Raw genomic sequence first — 6,613 nt, 5'->3', positions numbered from 1 at the left:
ACTTTGAGTATCATTAAATATTTAGTCTTTTAAATGATAATTAGGGATTATTTTTACTGTGAGTCATGATTTCATACATTTGGAGTCTGGGGTTATCAGAAAAGATGAGATGTGGGAACAGTGAGAGTGAGAACAGGATGGAGAGGGCAAACAGTTTACAGTTTAGCTCAGTATTGCCATCTAATCAGCCAATATTGTGTTAAATAACCATAGCACTTCATCCTTTCATAACATGAGGTTTTGACCAAATGTAGCCTCTTCAATCTTGATTTTGGTGAAATATTGCAACAATTTGTGTGTGTGTGTGTGTTTGTGTGAGGAAAAATAGTTTTGGACATACATGGTAATAACAAATAAATAATAATTAAGCATGTAAAGCAAATACACTTCAAAAGCAGAAAGAAATATATGCAATATCTTTTCAGTTTCTAAGCTACTTTATTGATAAATGGGAGAAAATGTTCAATCTGGTTAATTGGAACACTAACATGAGGCCAAGTCAATATTACTGGAATGTAAAATCCAGTGCAGAAAGAAAAAAATAGTGAATAAAAGTAAACAAAGGGAAAACATCAATAAAGGGGAACAAAAATGCATAGCCTTCAAGTAGTGTGTAGATAATGCTGGATGTCCTGTATAAAATGTAACGCATAAAGCATGAGTGTATCAAGTAAGGGTATGGAGACAGATACAAGCTTAGTGAATGGCAAGTAAAGTGAACATGAAAGTGGGTGGGGTGGAATGAACAGCATACGGTCAGGTTTAGGCTTAAGAGGTAGAAGAAAGTAGTCTGATGCCCACAATTCTTTTGTTGATATATAGCACAAGCAGTTTCATGGGTAACACGTCAATGAAATTGGCATTAGGTCTCCAGAGAAGAACTGTGCAGGAACTGTATAGATCTCATCGTCACTTGCTCAGTGCAGGTATCCTCAGATTTTGTCACTCCATGAATTTGAATGTCTTGTTCTGCAGTTGCACACTCTGCAATCTGTAATTCAACAAAAGAAATATCATTAACCAAAAGGCATTTGTAGGTATAGTTCAACAAAAATGAAGACGAGTGCACAAAGACATGTTAAAGCAGTGTACAGCTTTGTCATATTTATATGTAGAGGGGTAGACTATGCATGAAAGTAGTGCATAGTTTGTGTAGTATGTGATGATAGATACAGCTGGATGGATAGATAGAGACTATTATAATATATTTATGTAATGAGAAGTGTAATGAGTACCTTAACAGTTGTTTATTGAAAATGGAATGAAAATTTCCTCTTCACCGTGCCAGCATGTCGCTATAAAGATGGGTGATTTCTAGGTTGTCTCCAATGTGAAGAACACAGAGAGCTTCATCCCTCCACAGGGAGACATCAAGTAGCCTGGGACCACACTGCAGCTTGAGATTCAGAATAGGAATATGGGAGCGAGTCATCTTCACTAGGGGTGTTCGATTCCAGGTTTTTTGGAGCCCACTGTAGGAGTCAATGGAATTGACTCCTCGACTTCATTTACTGTACATCAAAACAGGGTCATAAATAAGCCAAGATGGCAGTCCTTATACACTTAATTTATTTTTCCCCGACGCAAAGCCTTAAAATCCCATCATTAAAACAACACTTAGAGATGACTTGATGAGTAGTATCAATGTTGCTAATTGCCGATACCTACTGAGAGAAAAGTCAGGAAAAACATCTGTGGTCCGATATTATGTCAGAATTAAATAAACGAGAAAGCAGGGATTCTTTAATGAATTCATCTCATTATAATGGTCGGGGGATGGCGCTAAACGCACATGATCATTGTCTTAAAAGTGCTTGGACATGAGAGTTAAAGATACTAAAATTAATACAATACATAAAAAATCCATACAATAATGTACATTTATTAATGTGTTTGTTATTGATGTGAGTTTTTTTATTATTTTTATATATGGTTAGTTTAATGAACACGGTTAACTATGGAAAATCAAATCTATATTTATTGCAATAATATAAGCTACCATCAATACTAAAGCTGACACGGAGGTATGTATAATTACAAACTAAAGTCACTGCAAGGTTATTTAATCTTACATTTATGGTCCCGATTCGTGCCTCATTCTCAGTTTGTCTTTTTCACTCATTGAATGCATAGGCCTATGGGAAAGAGTCATGAACATGAAGCCAATCCGTTCACAAAACCTCTCAGACTTACTTCAGTACAGGGCTTTTAAACATGTTCATGGGGTGGTGTAGCAATTGTCCAGTGAGAATATACTTTCATGATATAGGATTGTGGCACATATAGAAAAAACAAGTCTAAATATGGTCAACATCTGGTCCAGTGCCCCTGCTTGCCTGGGGATCCAGTAAGGCCTAAAAAGCAGGGACCCTTTCTTGGCTGCTTTCCAAGAAACACACACACATATACATTGTGTACATTAAAACCAGATGTGTGACGAAACCATAACAACTAGTCTCCGTTCTACCCTTGCATCCATGAAGACCAGGTGAGGGAAAACAGGGAGAAACAGGGAAAGAAAAGTCAGGCTGATAAGAATATCTATCAGTCACTATGACTGTTATCTGTTTCTAAAGTAAGCTACATAAATGTATGTGACAAAGTTTCTGCGACAGAATTCCTCGCTTCATTTCGTTCACTCCTTGCTTAGTGCACTTAACCAGACATTATGCACTTAACTGCCATGCATTATGTAGGCTATGGATTCGAGAATCAGTAAACAAGTGAGTGATTCCGGACACAGCAACAGATTCGACACCGAGAGTCGATTCCTGTGCTGGAGTCGACCCCGACTCTGGGGCTATTCAGAGTCGAGGAATCGACTCTTTTGGAGTCGACTCCCCATCACTTATCTTTACCTTCTGCAGCTGTGAAAGCGGGTAAAAAAATGTTACAGGTAAGCAAAATAAAATAGGGGGCTTCAGGTTTGTTCTAACCTAAAAATGCAGTCAACCAAATACAGAAAAAGTAAAAAAAAAGTTTGGCTCATATTGTCTGTTGTACAATCTTGACTACTGCTCTACCGTCAGTGTTGGGGGTAACGCATTACAAGTAACTTGAGTTACGTAATCAGATAACTTTTTTGAAACACATTACCTTTTCAGTTAACAGCAAAAAATCTGTTACTTCTTCAAATAAGTTACTTTTTCACATTTATTGACTGACAGCTCTCCTCATGTTGAGAGAAAGTGCAGAGGTGTTGTGTGCCCTGTGTAACCATGATTATTGTACTTCTAGAAAAATATGAACTTGCATTTACTTGCATGAAAACATTCAGTATTCCTCAAAATGCAGTGAAATGCAATCTCAGAATTTTATGCAAACCTGTAGTAATTACCATTGCAATGGTGTTTTTCCAAACACTTTTTTGTGCATGTGAAGGATGCTGTTTACAAAATGGATTTACAAAAATGGAATAAAAAAAAAAGCCACAGCAATAGGTCCAGAATAATTTTTGATAAGTACAACATAAAAGGTACTTACTTTTTCCCACCTGTCCCAGAAGACTTATATTGATGGCTTGAATATATCTTGACTTCTTCGCCAGCTTTCTCTGCAGCAGCTGTTACAGTCAATGGAGCTGTTTTAACTTTTAATGTTGCTGGCCCCACTTGCAAATGTGGTTGGCCATTCTTGTTAGTGATGTTGACATTCTTTGTAGGTAGCTCCCTAATCGAATTCAGGAGTTAGACCATTCTTTATGTGTAGATAGGCCTTGTCATTATCAGTGAGCGCACAGATTTAACACTAGAACCGGTCGCTGTATACCTAAAACCGCCATGTGGGTAAATTTTACCCACGCACATTACACCTGTTTTTATATGGCTAAAGAACATATTATTTCACTGTATTATGTCACTGTCTTCACAAAGAAGTGTCTAGAGTCATGAAATGATTATGTCTTGTCATCAACTATATTTTTGTCCTGTTGTTTTATGTTCAAGGCTTTTTTTTATGCAGGCTATATCACTTTTCAAAACGGTCAAGATAAACAAGTCTGCACTGACAACGAGAATTAGAAGGAAGTAAATACATATTTGGGTGGTGTAATATTATAATTAATCATATATTAAGATAACCCATGTTATTTAAATTACTAAAATAACCTATAGAAAATAATGAACAATAATAATTCCCCACACTGCATAGGATGTATGATGCGATGACAAATTCAAGCGCGCAGCTTCACCTTAATTATTTATATCCAAAGTTTATTGATGCTCACTCTCTGTAACTATTGTAACAATCCTGTCCTGAAGAACAGTAAGTCTAATTTTTCTTGGAGGCTCTGGATCGCTGTCAGATGAGCCGTCAGAGGCTGAGCCGACCCAGGAAGCGTCACTGATCTCACCACCATCAGACTCTCCTTCAATCACTCAGAATCTAATTTTTGGCTCCAGTCCATCTACAGAAAAATCCTTGCTAATTACTTTTATGACCCCCATGCTTCCTGACAGGAGAGGTGACAACCCAAATGGTCACCAGAAGATAAAGAGTCTTTGATCTCCAGATCAAAAGAGACAATGCAGGCCTCTTTTGTTTCTCTGAGTGACCGAACTTTACAGAAAACCCACAAAGACTGTTTCTACAACTAAGACTGCATCAAACATTTCTGCATACATTTTATATCATGTCTATACATACATACTTGTAACCAGTTATGCTTTAGAACACCCACAATTCATGTAAATGTGATAACTTTTGAATGACTGATTGAAAGTATGCCTTATTTGGAATGAATTTAAATCTCTAATCTATGTCTAAATCATGGCTTGAATGAAATCTGTGTAAAATGTATCATATTCCATTTAATAGAAATCATGTCTAAATGGTACTCTCTGCCGAAGCCGGCAATACCGGAGGTAACACTTATGTATGATTGGGGCAGAGAAAAGCCACCTTTTGAAACAGGACGATATCTGATTGGCCAAAACTCCTCTCAGAGGTGGGACAAACACCTTTGTTTAAATAGTCACATCACAAGACAAAGAACTAGTGAACTTAAGAACAAAGAGTAACCATGGAGTAACAAGAAGAACAGACAAGCAGCTCATTCAAGCCATCCAACTTTAACTCACTTTTCTTTTCCGTGAGAGTCTTGTGTGCAGCAAAGTTCAACCAACGACTTTTGCCTCTTCAACTTTAACTCCAGCCACGACAAAGAGACTTCCTTTAATTTTGCCAGAACGCTCAAATGGGATTGGTTTTTACCTAACCACCATCTGGACCTGAAAAGACAAATCATCGACTTGGAAAACCCTTCTCTCCACGCCGACGGGGAGATTCAAAGCAATTTAAAGTCGACTCAAGCAAGTACCTCCAGATTCTAAAGCTAAAGTTCGTCAGGTCTTTTGAAGTGCATATTTTGCTAGGAGTCCTGTTCATCATATCATTCTCTCTCTTAAAACTCTTTCTCTCATTTCCTTTCTTTCTGCAACACATATGAATGTTTGTGTGTGTGTGTTTGTGTTAGAATAAATAAAGTCCCTTGTAGATTTTAAAAGAAAGTGTCTTGTATTATGTGCTTGTAAAATTTAATGTCTTAAACTGTCGATCTTAAAGTTACTGCGTTCTAATCGGTGTTGTCGCGATAGTGGATATTCATATCCACTACAGAGCTTATTACGGTTTGAGTAGATGAACGCTGGACGGTTCAGTTGCTCGGTCGTAAACTAAATGACTCTTTATAATTTCCTATAAATTAATTTTTTCATTTGAGCTAATTTTGCTCCTTTTCCTTACATGAAGCTCAATTTTAGAACCTCAGCACACTTATGTTTTAGCCTTATTGCTTATACAAGTTTGAATGCATTTACAAGTCAGTCTTGCTGGAGTAGTCGTTCTGAGGACAAGAGGAAAGCAAAGAAATGTTAGTTACATTTCACACAATTATGCAAACAATCATGCTGCCATTTTCTTCAGAACTTTTTAAAAATCATGAATGTGATTTGAAATAAATTACTTTAGCTGCTTTTGTGTACCCTCACACTTTCTGCAGGGCAAAACAAATTGTTGCAGAAGCAGGCCATGATGCGCTCTCATGTTTGAAGGCTGGATTTGATGAACGCAAGCTGCGTTACTTTAAAGCTTTGCGGTACTGGAGTGCCAAGGGTAATAAAAAGGTAAGCTGGAATTTCAAAGACTTATGGGAGGTACACAGTAACAGCGAAATGCCATCAATAGAGGCGCGGGCAGTGAGCCTTGTTGGTGATGTGTGCCTTGACATGGAGATGCAGAGTTGCCCATTTAATGTACATGTTGAGTCGCTGATGAAAGCACCCTGAAAGCAGTAGTGGTTTTCTCTGGAGGTGATTTCTACAATAACACCCGGAAACAAAATGACCTGAGTTTCATTTGGAGTCTATGCAAACAATTCCACAACTGGTCATCATGACACTCTCTGTCTTCTACAAAAGATGTAGGATATAGAGTACCTGGATGCAACAGAGTGTGTAATTCAGAAAGAGAGAGAGCAGAAGGTCCAACATATTTTGTGTATGAGCTGGTTGGAAGAAATCCATCCAAGGGTGCATCACCTTTACCTGTGGCAACTTATGTCACATGCGACCACACAACAGCATCTGTGACTCACTTCCTGCAAGCTTTTCAAATT

The sequence above is a fragment of the Chanodichthys erythropterus genome, chromosome 8, assembly GCF_024489055.1.
Source record: "Chanodichthys erythropterus isolate Z2021 chromosome 8, ASM2448905v1, whole genome shotgun sequence".
Taxonomy (NCBI): Eukaryota; Metazoa; Chordata; class Actinopteri; order Cypriniformes; family Xenocyprididae; genus Chanodichthys; species Chanodichthys erythropterus.
This window is presented reverse-complemented; position numbering follows the sequence as displayed.